The 17,097-nt window shown below is 39.9% G+C and overlaps 1 protein-coding gene across 3 annotated transcripts in view; it reads right to left on the reverse strand.

The window, feature by feature from the left end:
* The window catches only part of LOC117430504 (collagen alpha-6(IV) chain-like), a 105,692-nt gene that overhangs the window by 43,285 nt on the left and 45,310 nt on the right, over positions 1-17,097 (reverse strand). The gene's annotated exons all lie outside the window — the stretch shown is intronic.

Genomic DNA, 17,097 nt, shown 5'->3' on the forward strand with positions numbered 1-17,097 from the left:
TTGACGATTACCCTATTATTGGAGCGATGTACCTTCTGAGCCCTTTCAATTTCTGTGTCTTCTAAGCAGTTCTCCATTCCCAAAATGTTTCATCCAGAACTATAGGACAGTCAATGGTGGTATATGTAGTAATACTAAAATAAACGTTACAAGTCTAATGTTTTGACTATAGCCTGGTTTCGCAGACCCTGGTTAGCACTAATCTGGTACTACCGTACCTAAGGTTTCATTGGGTAGTCCAATATTAGTGTTAATTGGGACTGTGAAACCAGCCACGAGTCTTTCTTAAGGTCTACAATGTAGATTCTTTTTTTAAAATAAGTGATGATTCATAAAGGAGTTCATGTTTAAAACCTTAACCTCACCCACCACACACTCAACATGCTACAGGTTTGTGTTAGAAGTGTGAAGCTTATGAAAAACCACAACGGACGTAAAAAGAGCTTGAATCAGTGTTCGTCAGAGATGTTAAACCGCATTGAAGTTAGATTCACACCTTGTTTCCCTTCTCTAGACTTGCATACAAACGTTAGATCATGCATTTTCAGAAAATGCTCTCACTTTCTCCACCCCACCCTAAAGCTGTTCTTGTATTATAAAATATTGAAGGAGAACACTTTTCACTGGGCTCCCTTCTGCAGTGGTGAAAATCTTTTGGTAACGTTCTGATGGTCGTAGTATGCAGATTATTCAAGTACGACACTACCCTACAGATTGCACACCCATGTAGAAAAGGGATTACTTCCTGTGCTGTAGGTCAATCTCATAGAGCGAGGCCAGACGAGAGCGAGACTGACCAGCAGCAAAATACACCAAGAACCAAAAAGGCAAATCGACAGCATCAGGAAGACCAGTGACGCTAAAAGAGGGATAAGAGGGAAAATATTTTGCTTTGGTAATCAATCCTTTCAAAGCTTTTTTGGCAAAAATATATATTGAACCTTTGAAGCTATTTTGAGTTCATTTTTTCTCAATGATATACGGGTACTTAATGGAACTGGTTTTCGCTTGCTGTAGGAGACACCCATCACTCCTGTGAGAAACACAGCCAGCGATAGAAAGTAGTTTCAGGTCACGTCTGGTATACGTGCAACTTAAATCAGGCCTTACTTCTAAGAACATGTATGCTTGTGAAATTATCCCATGACAACAAAACTATTCAGATTGAATGTTGCAAGCTGTGCAGAGCTGTGAAGGAGTATGCACATTTTTTTGTCACGCATTAAGGGACCAATAATCAAGTTTTTAAAAAAATAAAAAGACTTTTCAAACTTTATAAAAGATTACTGCAGTAAATTTGCAGTTTTCCTAAAATGCATTTAACATAGCTTACCATGGTTGCCCATGTTTTTTAATTTGCTTCTCAATATCTCCCTGGACGTTGTGCTTTATTTCATGTTAGATTTCGAAATGTCACATTATTCAATTTTTGTCAGTTTTTCATTAAGTATATGGAAAACTACACAGCGGTATATATTTCAATATGTTAACGTAACACTATTCAGCAGGTTTCAAATCGACTTTATGAAGCACAATGAGTTAATTCTATAGGGGGATGCAACACTTTTGGCCATGTCTGTACACACGGGTGTTTCACTGAAGTTGTTGCGAGAGGTGTGCTGCAGGGGGGAACCCATCACTACTTTCAGAAACGCAGCAAGCTGTAGAAATTAATTTCACATCATTACTGTGTAAATTAATTCAGCTCTTACTCCTAGGAAAACGTGTGAAATTATCATTGACGGCAAAACAAACAGGATTAAACACTCTATGGTGTGCTAAACTGTAAATCCACTTTTTCTTTTTTATGAAAACAATGAACTCAAAGAAAATGCAGAGGAAATGGGTTTTGAAAGACAGGAGGCGTACAAAACATTACATTCACACGACTTAATCTGGCTGGCATTTAACGCATTCTCATTAAATGTCTTTTATAATGGACTGTTCAGTTATTTTATACCTATGTCCAGGGTTATTAAACCAGCTAGGGGAATGCTACCATACCATTTGACTCCCCACTGCTAGTACTGCGAGAGGCAAAGACCTACATTTAACCTGTTACTGCTCCCGTATGTAAAATGACTTTAGAACACAAACAGATAAAACAGAAACCTGGTCCAAGGGGGGCGAGGATGGAGAATCTGTGCCCCCCCTAAAAGATCTGAACCCAACCACGTGGAGATTGGAGGTGGATTAACCACTAAACAGAAGACCCTCTTAGACTTAGAAACCAGGATAAAGCTCTTTAATAACAAAGGCACATTCTCTCATTGCTTTAAGGCACGCATTCCTCAGAAAAGGGCAACCTGGGAACCTTACACCCCCTAAAAACACCAATCGTTGGTAGAGCCTCTTCTGCTGTATTTAAAACCGCACTTCAGACAAAGCACCCCACCCAGCCCCCTTTCTCTGCCACTGCTGCAGGGGCTCAAAAGGACACACTGCAAGGCTGGCTGAAATCAGAGGGTCACAACAGACAAGAGAGGGACTTTTATTGCCCTGAACCTCTGTCTGAACTCCAAAAAACAGCTGAAAAAAGACAGATAAGGGGTAATAAAACTGCCGCTGTTCCATCAAAATCTCAGTAAACCCCTTTTAAATCCATTTCTTTCAGACGGCTTGATATGAATCTGAAAGGCAGATTTACGGGCAGGTTACCCCCAGTCTTTCCCCCATAAGGAAAGTGACGACTGAATGGAGGCAGTTTCAATTAAACACAGTTCTGTGTCTTTTGTTAGGTTAAACTCTATTCAACCAGAACCATTAAACACCACACTGGGGTTCACCACCTGCACTAACTTCCATCCACTTAGTGTTGGGAATCACCTCAACTGAAAGTACCTTTCCATTTTTTACTTCAGTGATTACTCCAGGATAGCTTCACCATGGGGATCCCACACTATAGGGGGCAGTCCCACTCAATGAGACGGAAGTTGGGATGGGGGTGCTATGACACATCGAGTCTCCTCACTCAGTTTCTTCTGCCCGGGAGTTCATTCTTTAGTGACCCATCACTTTCCTCCATCACAATGGCTTTTGGGAGCACAATTGGGCAACAGGTGGATTCTTTTCAGGGGAGCGCAGCTATCTAAGAGAATAGGCTGCAGATAAATGAGACGGCCCAGATAGAGGAAGCAATTTGCACTTCAATGGCTTTAGGTTCAGAATGTTCTGTTTATTCAGTGCAGTACGAAGCTTGGAATGGAAATGCAGCCCTGCCCTAAAACATTTAGTCATTAAAAGGGTTGAAATAAATCACTTAGACTCACCCTTGTGTGTGTTTCTATATGCACATAAAAGGTTTACAAAGCCACAAACCGCCAGTGGTATTTCTCATCAAGAATAGGGTAGCGGAACAGATTTTTATGAAATAAATCAGTCGTGTTTGCACTGAAAACAGTATCCTTTGAGTGCTAGTACAAGAATCAATGCCCTCTGCATAGAGAGCAATGGGAACCACTGAAATTGTGTAGATTGGAGCTTGACAACCCACTTGTGTTTTCACCACATAACTAAAGCCTATATATTGTAACATGTATTCTAACCTGCTTGCTTTACAAGATTCTCATGCCGTTCAGCTCTGGAGGTCTGAGTCTGTGCTCAGGTCACAGGTCAAATGAGTTTGGTATCTTTGACAAATTGTGTGCTGGTGTTGTGATCTAGATTAATGTCCTCTAGACTAATGTCTGGAAAGGCTTACATCAGAGCTGTGACTGCAGACAGGGTCACTGTCCCTCATTGTAAATGAGCACCGAAATTGACGAAATATTAGCTGCCTTCATACGCAGCACTTTTCATAGTATTAAAAAATGCAACAGACCCTTTTTTTCAAACGAATGAAAAGTCAGTAGACTGAAAACAGCCAGGTCACTATAACGGTAAGTCATGCCAAAGAAAATCTCCCAACTCCTGCTGTACCTGTGTGAAGCTCTCTATAACGTTTCACCCTCCTGCTAGGAAGAGACACTGTGCTCACACAGTCCTGGCACACAATAGATCACCCATCAGCTCACGAACACGTCTTCCCACGCTCGCCTTTCTGGGTTTGAAACAGTGCAGAGCCCCAGGTAGATGATCTTCTGCTCTTCCACTGCACATGTGGTAAAAGGGTCACATAGATTTGGGGCTCTATCTGAATTCCAGACATTTTGATCCGTCATATCGTCCAGCTGTATCCTGGTGTTAGGACCAATGCTGCTTTCAATCTTTCAAACAAGCCCTTTATTAAATGCGTCAAGCTGATTTGTAAGGCACAGATACCACTGGGCTGCAGTTACTGCCCAATACTAGATATGTCAATTGGCTCAGCTATTCAGCTGGATTTGTCTTATCTTTCCCTAGCATTCCAACACAAATCACTTGTGATTCTGTTGAAAGCCCATTTACCACCACCCCATAAATTCACTTCCTGAGCCTTACACTCACAAAGTTGCTGTAGTAACGATAGGCAACACATTTACTAATGTGTTCAAAATACGAAAAACAGCAGCGTCTCCTTTGGGCATCTCCCTGTCTCCATGGACCCCAGTTTAGACCTTGGTGAACTGGGTTGCATTTCAAGGATCTGTTTAAGTTCTACTGAGTTTTTTTTAAACATCTTTTTTAACGTCATTTCACATCTACACAGCAAAGGAAACACATTATACAGCTTCTGAAGGCAAACTGCTTTTATCTGTAGAAAATCATGTACTGAGACAAAGGTTTGAAATATTTAAGGAATACAATAAAATAAATTCAATGTCATTATACGTCTTAAAACTGAATTCATTTCTTCCAAACACATCTCCGCTATTGTGGCACAGGAAGTAGCGAGCAAGCCCCATTTATTGTTTTAAGCATTTCAAGTGGTTGGAGGGGAAATCTCTGTTTGCATTATCCAGAACTTTAAAACACTCCATTCTAAATCAATGCACATGTATGAAAGGCACCTCTTCTTATTGCAAGAGATGTCATCTCGTGCAGTTTGGGTAAGGAGACCATGAAGCAGAGTAGACAATAAGAAGAAACAGTCTATACACAACAAATAAATCGCAAAAAACAAGACTAGACTCATGAACTACTATTAAGAACAAGTGTCGTTTATTACATTTATTAGGATTATGCCATATATTTTATGCCCGGCATGACAACTATACACAAGATGTACTGGACTGTCGAGAAATCCTTCACAGTGATTGATTCAATTTGGAATTTACAACATAGATTATGACATGTTAAATCTACTTAATTGAGTGTCCTGTATGTTTTAGAACTGCATGATCAACCACTAGGTGCTGTACTCTATACAAACACATGTTACAAGCACTGTTTGGCCACTTGATTCAAGGGTAACTTCAGCTCCTCGCTCGACAGACCCCAGGCTTCAAGGCTGAGCTGCCCTGAACTCTTCACCTGGATCTTGTCATCTATGTTGAATACATAATTGCCTCCAATGTGGCTTGTCATCATTTAAATTGTTTGATTAAGTCTATAGTGTTTAACAAGCCTTTTCGCCGGGCTGTTTTGTTTGTATAAACTCGACTTCCAGTCAGATTAATCCGCACTAGACTGACTTGCTTTGTGTCCCAAATCCCCTGCCATACAATGAAACAAAAGATCCCAGGCTTTGGAGGCCTCTATCACAATTACCCAACATGCACCCCATTTCCTGCCAACATACTCCACAAATTCATGACCAGACAGATTCCCAACATAGCGTATTAGGCCCAGGGATTCAGGAGGACCTATTGTTTGTGGGCATCGAGGGTCTGGGGAGGGTTTTGCGTGTCACACTCGGAGCTCACTGGAAATTGACGAGAGGCACAAGGAAACGAGTCTGCTCAAGATCAGACACATAAGGGCTGTGATGATCACCTAATTTCCCTTGTCCCAGCAAGCGAGACAGACTGCAGACAGCAAGCCAAACAGCTACAAAACTGGGCTGCCTCAGCTTTTTGTGTGAAAGGGCAAACTGAGTGTGAAACCCTGGCAGAGATGCTAAAAAACAGGGTTTAAGTTAAACAAATGATCAAAGCTGTGATGGCGGGCTAAGGGATAAGGTGAGGAAGGGGGATAAAAGGCTGTTTATCTGCTCTGAGATCTCAGTCTGGCCTCTCTTACAGCGGTGCTGTCCCTAATCTGGAAAAAAACACTTTGTATTATTTACTGCATTTTTTTTAGCTTTGCAGACCTTGTTGACAGTACAGTTTGTTTATGTATATTCCCCAGGTTTTTTTTCTAGGGACCCAAGCTCCTACTCACCACTCTTAGATAAATGTGAATGCTCTTGCTGCCGCTACTAACAGCAGTTGGAGGTTATACATTTGAACCATGTTAGGTTTCTGATCAATGCTCTATTTTAAAATGCATATATGTTTTTTCATTGTTGGGAGGGCAACTTCTCGTGCATCATAGACTTCACATAATAAACAGTTTTTATAAACTCAATTAAATTGTGACCGAAGGGGATATACAAGTTCTAGCGAAACAGGCAAAACAGCAAAATATTGTCAGTCATTTTACTGAGAATTCAGCTCATATTTTCAACATGGGCTCACACGGTACCAGTTCTCTTACATTGTCTGAACTGAAACTTTAGTACAGTGTATCACAACCCTGAATAACTCAGTGTCTCTGACACCATGTTTAACAGCAGGCCCTGTAGGTCTGCATGACCAGAAAGACCTGTGCTTTAGTATGCAATTGTAAAATGAGTTATTTGCACAATTACCTAGATTCAAAATATCACATTTTCTAGGAAAGACATAAACAGAAACGAAAGGGACATAAACCAACTTGGCTATCTGGCACGCACAGAGTGTACAGACACTAGGATAGATGGAAAAAAAAAGGCTGGCGGCTATTCATGTAGAAAGCACTTCAATACAGGAATCTGGCCGCCACTTCAAATGAAGCGCATCACCGATGTGCACTAAGCAGACTTGTTTCCAAATAAGGCAGGGAACTTACATACACCAGATCTCTATTGCATAATACTACGTTAAAAAAGGACACAAAGTCCCTCTTTTAAATAAGACAAATAGATTTATTACTTACTCCAAGTGCAAAATGCTTCACAATTATTACTGGGTTTTATTACATGACAACGTTCTGGATTGGTGTTGCCTTGACTTTAAAGCAACAGTGAACAAAGGGCTCTTTTTTCATCTGCGCTGGCAGAGCTGATCTTAAAAGAGCTTCTTTATTCAGGAGGACGAGGAGTTCAGAGATTAGTCAGCCCTGTTCTATGAGCCGTCAATGGACTACATGAACATTATGGTGAAAACACTAGCATGACTGACTTGTAAGTGAAGATTTCAAATCTGATGTAGAGCAGACAATATGAATTCCAATGCCTCACTGTATGTTTCAGCGACATTACCTAATACTTCTACCTCTTCCAGGAAATATACAAATACAAATGAGGTAGATTTCCTTTTGTCTTGAAACGATTTTCATCTGGTTTGTTTAATTTTATTAAGAATTAGAATCCCTCAAGTCCCTCTTAGCCAATCAATGTACTCCGATTCACAAACATTCCAAAAGATCGTCTTTCAGTTGACCATAATTAGAAATACTAAACGTAATAAATTCAATGACAAACGTTGTCTTCAAAACCTGGGGCTATAAAGAGATGCCTGTCCCTATTTCTGTATACATGCATGTGTGAGATTTCTAGAGAACCCAGCAGGGTTCTGTTTGAAGCAGTTATGAAGGAATAACAGAAGCTGACCCCTTTGAGATGTGGGACATTAAAATCATGTGGAGATTCCTGTCCATTCAACTGACAGAATTCTCACATAAGTAGTGTGGACTCAAAACTAATAAGAAAATAGATTTACTTTTAAAAACATTTGTTTTAAAAATGGTTGTGCTTTTTTTTTCTTTAAGAAACCAGATAAAAGATGGAAAGGTGGGTGAATAAAAGTTTAATCAGATTACAGCGAAATTAGCCAATCGGTTTTGATCAGCAGAAAGGGAACAGTCATGTAATGTGGCAGTTTACTGGGTGCGCTTCAAGCGTGCAGCAGACAGACTGGTGTGCGTTTCAACTGATAAAAAGCAGCAGTAGAAAGGCCTTTTAACTGCATTTGTAAAAGCAAACAAAAACAACACTAGATGTTTTATTTCCAGTTAGTGTAGTGAACCTGGTTTTAAAAAATAGTTCAAGCCATGACATATATAACAAGTACGTCCACATTATTGTACATACAACCCTGAAAAGTGGTTCTCTAGATGTATGTACATACGCAAGTACAGACAGATATCCCCAGATCTTGATCCATTCTCCCACCAGACACACAGCAAGGTGCTGGGGAGGCTTGCGAGTACAGGCAGTTTCAAAGCAGTATCTCAAGTGTTCACTGCATGAAGAAACAAGAAAACAGCTCTTGCCAATGTTGGTGACCCTATAACAGGTACCCATTTACATGAAAAAGGATAAAATAGCAAAAAACAGTGGTTACACTACCAAGTCTTTTTTCCTCCTTCTTCTCAACCACACATGCAGAACACTCTTCACTCTCCTTGGGTACAGAGGAGCTGTTACTAAGTTTATCTGGCTCTCCAAACGACAGCGGAGTTCTGACATGTTCGTTAGATTGACACTGAAGGTTGCAGCCTGTACCCGTCGTGCAGGCACCAAGGGTAGGAAACCACTGCCAGGACACTGCCGGCTGACAACAGGATTTCTGTCTTGCCACTGTGCCCAAGCCTCTTTAAGAATGCACCAGTGCAACCAATCAATCAATCTTTATTTTATATAGCGCCTTTCATAGTGGCCCACCATCACAAAGCGCTTTACAAGATGCAGTAACAACAAGAAAATCCATAACACTTTAAATACAGAGAAATGCATAATACGTGATATACAGTAAACCGTACTGTACTACCTTTATAAATTATGAACAAGAAATCAACCAAGGACAATTCCAGTCGTCCTGCACTTACTGCACACTTCTAAAGTAAAAAGAAAACAACAAGCCTTTATATTTATTTAATAGTAGTTTCCCCGAGTAAAAGTGTTGTATCTGTGTTTATAATAAGTGAATATGCTGCGTGTAGAGTGTCTATTAAGAGAGATGTCATTTTGCACAGTTTTGACTCCTTTCTCTCAAAATGCATGTGATGGCATCTTCTATACAATAAGGTAACACCCACAATTATAATTATCCTCAGAGCATATTGCATTGCGATACTTGGGGCTTACCAAGTGCTAAAACATTAAGCGGTCACAAATATTTGGAGTGCTTTTTACCTACTTTGTGCGTTTGGGTAAAGAATCAAACGACACAGCCCCAAGCAACCCTCTTACTACCAGCTGTGAAAAAGGCAATGTGCCCCACAGGTCAAGGGTCATGACACTCTGGAAAATGAGAAGTTACTTCAAAGGCAGGAGAGAGTTGTCCTGTTTGGGCATGCCAGACGGGGGAGGGAGGAGGGCTGAGGTAGAGAGAGGGGTTCTTATCAGTTTGTTTAAAGAGATAATCATTTACAATATGTCAGAGCCATAAAACAATAAATTAAAGGCAGGCCCCTGTATCTGATTCATTTATTATTGGTAACGGAGGGTTTTTGTGAGGTGAAAGAGATGCCTAGGAGGAGCATTAGATATTGACAAGATGTAGGTGGGTGTGCTAAACAGTGATGAAGTTCACAATGCAGTAAGCAGAGCTGTGGCTTTGGGGGGGGGGGGGGGGGGGGGGGGGTTAGCAGGAGCACATCTAATCCAATCCGGCTGCCCAGCTCACATGCACAATGAGATTTGTGGTTTCAAACCTGCGGACTGCAATGCACACCCCAAAACAAACGCATGTGAAACCCATGATGTTGCATATCCAAACACACATATGAGTTACCTGATGCTACTTAGTTATTTAATGAAAGTTTTGCTTATTTGGAGTTCATGAAACACTTCATGTCATATTTTCAACAATGCAATTTGATGTTGAATCTCATATTTAACAGCGTTACAACAATTGTTCTTTTCTCTCGCACACGTTCTTTCTCTCTTCTTCTGCAACTGATTTAACAGCTATTTACTTCATCAAAAAGTTCAAATGAGTTAAAAGTTTATGACCAGACCTATTAATACTTCAGCTGTTCAAAAGCTTTAAACACCTATCATACAACCATTCTGACAATGGATCAGCACCACCGCTCTCTACAGAACTACATTCATCTAGTGCACAAGGTACAGATTATTAGGACATGCATTTGTTACTGTATAGAAGTACTGGCACTGGGGCTGTCATAAAGACTATTGCAGAGGTGAAAAGGTTAAGGGAAGGTGGTAGGTCCCTATCAGCATTTGTTTATAGCTTTCCAGCAATAGTCAGATCTGTGAATAAATAAGGCAGAACACCCAGCAGGCATGGGGTGAATATTTATGTGATAGCTCCACTGAAATAAACATTCTATTCAATCAGATTGGGAGGTGTTTGTGAAATGCATGTGGTTAGGCTAGGGGCTGGGTAGATGTTAGGGAGATTACGAGTCCACTTGAATAATTCATTTTAAAATCCAAAGCTATTCCAATCAGCAAAGTCTCTACCCTCCCTGCAGTGTCCTTCAAACCTCACATATGTTTTAGTGAATGTGGAAGTGTTCATACAACCTAGCAACAGTCTACATTATTATTATTGCTAATGTAAACTTTAGTGGAGCTGGTAGAGGGGCCTTTCGAGAGTCACACCTGGTATTTTTTTGGATACATTTCCCAAGTTTATACACATTTCACTTTGACGGATAACCATTTACATTCCGGTGTGTTCGTATATACAAAACGCCACGAGACAAACTTTTCACATGCGTCAAGTCAGTACGGGAGTAAACACAACTCCTCAGCCCTTCCTCCAGGTTAATATGATCAATCATTGCAGACAGGGCACTGGTGCCTAGAAAACAAGATCTTAAATGGGAAACTGTAAACCTTGCTTATCTAAACGTCAGTGTTACCTGATCAGCTCCCACGTCATTGAATATGCACTGACAGCTCGGTATTACAATGACTCTGTATGATACTGCTGACCGTGGACAGGAGTTCCCAGGAGGCGGCGCACAATTGGCCGAGCGCCGCCTGGGTGGGGATGGTTTAGTTTCTCCCGAGTCAGCGCGGGGGTGGCAGCGGTGAGTCGGGTTGAAATAATAAAATAATTGGGCTTTCCAAATTGGGGAGAAAATGAGAAAAAATAATTGCTGATTCCAAATTTATAAAAAATAAATAAATAAATAGAGCATGTGTGGCAATGGGGGTTGCAGTGCGCAGATGTAGATGTGATGCAGTGTTCAAGATAATGACAGACAACAAAATACTGGTGAACTGATGGTTTTAATTTGTAATCCAATAGTCTGATGACAACAGTAAACAATAAATGGAGGACTGGCAGTACCTAACGATGTGTACTGCTCAGCTAAATAAACACGGGGTTCAGTCCCGAAATAATAAGCACGGTATTTAAATACACACACACAATACACAAACACGAGTCCTAGTCCTGGGTGAGTGCTATTAGTGCTAGTGGTGCAAATACAATTTATCTGTGAATGACATTTGTGCTGGCCTGTAGCGATAGCTCCGGATTGTGTTAGCCGTTTAACAAATAACAAATGCAACAGTTAGACCAAACAAACACATAAAACACTCTCGGTTACGTTTCACTTGTCCTTTAGCGGTTCGACCTTAACCATAACAACGGAACAGATCACTTTGCTACGTCCCCTTATATACCGTCAGTCACGCCCCCTTGGTTAACGAGTGCAACCATTTCTCTTCCAATCCAAGGTTGCCACATCACTTCCCTTCTGGGGCGATGACTTGGTGTACTGTAGCTCCACCCCCTTTCTAGATGGCTAAGTTCCACCTAACCCTGGGAATGAATTGTCATGACATCCAGTCCAGGGCACTCTGTTCCCTTTACACAGCGCCCTCACAGGTCGGGAGGGAGATTTATCACCAAGAATCATTCTGTCTCTGTCACAGCATGCTATGCATGTTAGTCCACTGGATTATTTTCCTGGTCTGCTGTTCTGAGTGGAGTTATCCTTCCTATATAGGTATAGGTATGCAGTGTGGAAAAAGTCAACTTAAAGTTGTCAAAAACTCTGAGAATATGGACCAATGATTTAGACACACTTTTGTTGAGTCACCTCTAATTTACTGCAGGGTCTTTGGACCCCCAAGACCACACTATAAAAACAGCCTTGTTCTGGACAGTACCCAGAAAATGATGATGCAGCACTCACTGGGTGGTAGGTTTTACCATCTCTTAGTCTCCTGCGCAATTGTTTGAGTAACCTTCCATTAAACTAATCAAATAGCCATCATTGTTTGGTTTGGGTTAGCTTGTGCTTAGAAGAAGAGGAAGGTCAATCTGGTGAAGTAATTCTGCAGAGTGGTCTGGCTTGTATGAGCTGTAACTGTTTGTGACAGGTTAAAAAAAAAAAGTACTGCGGAAACCACAGAAGCCTCCCATTATCCAATTACACACTGCTGAAAACCAGTCAGCAGCCCCAGCCACATCTAAATCGCAAGCAAACCTCCAGAGCTCTCACACGAACTCGCATCCAACCTGCTTTTAACCCTGCAGCGCCCATTTCTGTATCATACATCATACAACGTTTAGCCACCCCTCGAATTATTTTTTAAATCCAGCCTCACAAGCCAGAATGTTTAACACGCAGTACATTATGTGTTGCCAGACAGGGAAAAAAAAAAAAAAAAAAAAAAGCTTTTGTACAAGAAACAAAATCTAGTTGTAGAAATAAAGTAGCATTTCTCATTTTAAAAATGCATGGGCATTACAGGGTTAATTAGAGATCAAAACTGGAAACAGTTCTGTCTCTCATTGTTTTTTAAGATTCAGAATCTTTTATTTGTATGTTATTTTGGTTTGGAAAGCCATTTACAGGACTGCAAGGTACCCCACAGGAGTTTCACTTTTACTTTAAAGCGTTTGTATTTGAAACAAGCCAGGAGACACTTGATAATATTGACAGTGATAATGAAACTAAAAACACATTTTAAAAAGGTTGGGTACTCACTCTCTTCAATACCCATTATTAATGTGTAGCACTGAGTTTCACCTTTTAAAAAATAGTAATTAATGAGAGACTGAATTCAAATACTTTAAGACCCCATATCTTATATTTTAACAGGGACTTTGTGAAGGCAGCGTATATAAAACAGAACATCTAGATAGTGTGAAAATAAAAGCCAGCTGTTCGATGTGCCTGTGCAATGTCAAAAGGCCTCACTGTGGAAAGCTTTGATGCAATCTTGTTTATTGCTTTTAACTTGCTGAGCACACTGCTACAGTTTTGTACTTTAAAAGAAAAAACATTTAATATAAAAAAAAGAAATAATAAAAAAAATCTGGATGATTTAACAACTTTACATTTCCGACCGGGATAAAAAATGAAGACTCAACACTTGGGCTATTTGGACAAAGTCTGGGTTGTTTACTGGTTCTATGTGTTTAGATAACCCTTCGGTGACGGTTTTAAAAAAATACAGCACACTACCCTGAAGAACCCCCCCCCCCCCATCAATAACAGTCTAATGCTTGGATTCCAACTTATATCATTTACAAATGCCAGTATGGTGGTTTCATAAACCCTGCGGTAGCATTAGGTTGTCCAAGATGAGTTATAATCAGGCTCTATGGAACCTTCGGTATGAGTTTTTGATCCGCTATGACTACAATAACTCAACTCAGTTCTTAAACTGAACTGCTTGGCGGTTCTGGCCCAGTATCCTCAATTACTAGCTCCTTGTTTGTCACTGCTTTTCACCAGCTTGTAATAGTACTCTGTCTTCACCACAAACAAACAAGGTAATCCTCTTGCTTTTGTAATCCCAGCTTGTTTTTGTCACAGTATGCTTTACATCACAGCGTCACCAAGACTCCCAGATCAACCCATTTTCCCTTTAGATCTGTGCTCCCTCTACTCTCAAAGTCTTATAGTTTCAACATAGAGGTTTACATCATGAGATGAACCCTGAACCTGAATAGTGGAATATTACAGTAATACAGTACTTCTTATGTGTTGATGACTCTGCAGCCCATTTTAATGATTAACTTTCTTCATCTGTTTATTAAAATACTCCACTGTCTCTTATGTTGGCAAAAGTGAACAGCAAACCATCATAATTAAGTTATACATGTCTTTACTAAGTATGTGTTGGCTTATTCAATGAGCCTGTTGGGTTTCCTCGGGGGAATGTGTAAGACATTTAGGAGTAGATGTATTAAGATGGGCCAGTCGCAGGGAAAACATACCGCAATTTGCATTTTTGTTACGACAGTTCGCAAAGTGCACATTTTGTTGTATGTACTAAGAAAAAATATGATAATGAAGAGAGCCACACTATACTAATTTAAATATTACTTGTGAGAGCTGTGCAACATTTTTTCAAATAAAATAGCGGCAGTTGAGTTGTGGTTTGCTGCAGCAGAGGGTTCCCGAAGGATAATGTCTATACATGCAAGGGTGCAAGAATCAAAATAACATTGTTTTTGTTAAATGTAAACGTCATCTGTACAATGCATTCTGTTCTGTCTTCATTTGACCTATTTTAATACTGTTGTATATGTAAAAAATGAAAGGCAGATTCTGTAGTGGTGCCCCAACCTTCACCCCCAAAAAGCTTTTCATAATCATACAGTAGCCCCTCACTAAACCGGACATGTTTGTCCGACATAAGGAGGTATCAGGTTTAAAAACAATACAATAATATCGTGCACATACGTTTACAGTTCTCGATGTATTTTAAATATAAATCATGGCGCTGAAATAACACTAATGTGTTTTGGGTACGCTACACATTACATTATGTAAAAATATAAATCTCTACAGTAGGCCTATACAGTATACAGTACAGTAGTAAAATCAAATGAATATCTAGCACACTTTTTTTGTACATTAGCTTACTAGTAACACAAAATAAATCATGCTGCTGCATTGTACGCATGGGTGTACAATGCGAATAAAAGATTATTTTAAATTGAAACTAAATGATTTTAGGGTTTTTTATTTTATTTTAATTATTATTATTTTTAACTTGGTCTACTTAGTAGCCTAGACAATAAACACACAATAGATCATGGTCCTATACAGATGGCACATGTGTGCAGTCTATTGCTTCTAACATGCTGGGAAAACCAGAAATGTCATAGAAATTAGTTTTCAAGGCTTTTAAGTACACCCTGACTTGTTTTTTGGCACCTCTCCACACGTGCACAGCCTTGTCTTTTGCAAATCTCAGCCTGCGTAGGCCGCACTACAGCCTCAAGCTAGATTTTTCTCTGAGCAGCCTAATGGCAGCTGTTTGGACAGAAAAGGGGAAAAGGCCTTGCGACCTGCAGCTTAACTCCCACATAAGAACACCTTTCTAGTTAAATAGCTCTGGGGCATCATTCTTACGAGAGAGAGAGAGAGAGCGAGAGAGAGAGAGAGAGAGAGAGAGAGAGGATACTGTAAGTGGAATGTATAGCCTCACAGCCTAATCAATGGTAAAATGATGTATGTGCAGCACCATAAAGGCATGTAAACGGACAGGGCCCCTTTCAGTTTAATAACTAAGATGCAGATCTCATCCTGACCTTCAAAGGGATTATCACCAATATGTAGTAGCAAATAGACAACCATTTGACAAAAGTGTCATTCCTGTTGAACCGCTGGTCTGCTAGACTAACAAGGTTTTATTTTTACTCTGATTTTATGAACCTAAAAACAAGAATCAATTCAAATATGCAGTTCCCGATTGTAAAAGTAAAATTGAGTTTTATAGTTATGGATGTACATTTATTAAAATGCTCCTGTGACTGAATGTTCTGAATGTCATTGAAGTACATACATGGTTTTTTTTTTTTTTTTTTTTTTAAACAAGCTGACTCACTAGTGCTTTAATTCTGATTATGTCTCTCATTGCATTTGTTTAATGTTAAAGACAACCGTTTGTCAGCTGGCACACCTTCAAGAAAATGTTTGTCAGGTGACCTCACACTGTTAAATAGAAATGAAAACTTGTGACGCTCATGTTGAATATTACCCGAAAAATCTATGTTATCGTAACATGAAACACATGTAGGTAAGTGTTATCGGAGCAAAAATCTATAATATAAACTAATGTTTGACAGCTGGATTCTTGAGAACCCCAGAGGACCATTCCTTCTGAAAAGGCAGAACCATGTTCCAGCTACCCTTCTTCCTGGCTAGGGGGCGCTGTGTTGCCAAGACAACTAAGGGGACTTGAAGATAAGCAACTGCTGCAGGAGTGAATAAAAAACACGATTACACCTTTGAACCAGACTGCACAAGCAACAGCACACATGTCTTACACTAATAACATGTATTTTAACAATACACTTCCTAACACCCATTCATGCGTCAGTCTTCCACCAGGTGAGCCCTGTCATTTAAAGCAATTCTCCAGACAAGAGCATTTTCACTCAGGTTAATGTCCACCTTCAGTCCACAAACATGTTATTTCAGTTTTGTTTTCCCTGAATACACCTATTACCAGAACTGAAACAGCTCCCGCAACTATAGCAGCAAATACCCTGACACAAAAAACACCTTCAACTGCTGGGAAGCTCGCTAGCTACAGCGCTATCAGCCTCTACCTTTTTGGCTGTCCAGTTTGTTTATGTTCCCCAGATGAAGCTTCCACTTCCAAACAGGGATGCTGCAATAGGGGGTTATATATTATACAGAAATTGAAATGGTGTTTTGTTTTTTTATACTGAATATTTCAAAGACATCTAGAACGACGTCTAGTCAAATGTTTGTCACTGAATGTCATTTAGTTTATTTTACTATATCCAGATGTAGCAAGTTAAATGTAATAATTCTGGATAAATTATAGGAAACAGTTCAAAACAACTTATAAAAGATGACATTAATAATATTTAGGATTCCTAGAAAACATCAAGACAGCTTTGAAATATTGGTACTTGATAACAGACTAAATCTTGTTTTTACATTTTTTTCAGCAATGACTTGTCTTAGTTTTCTAGCTTGGCTATTCTTAGAAAAGCGTGGCTATAATTGCTTCAGATCAGATGTCGTACTCAGTCAAGCAGCATAGCCTGTGTCCAACATCTCATATTGTTTAAT

Source organism: Acipenser ruthenus, chromosome 16 (genome assembly GCF_902713425.1).
Source record: "Acipenser ruthenus chromosome 16, fAciRut3.2 maternal haplotype, whole genome shotgun sequence".
NCBI lineage: Eukaryota > Metazoa > Chordata > Actinopteri > Acipenseriformes > Acipenseridae > Acipenser > Acipenser ruthenus.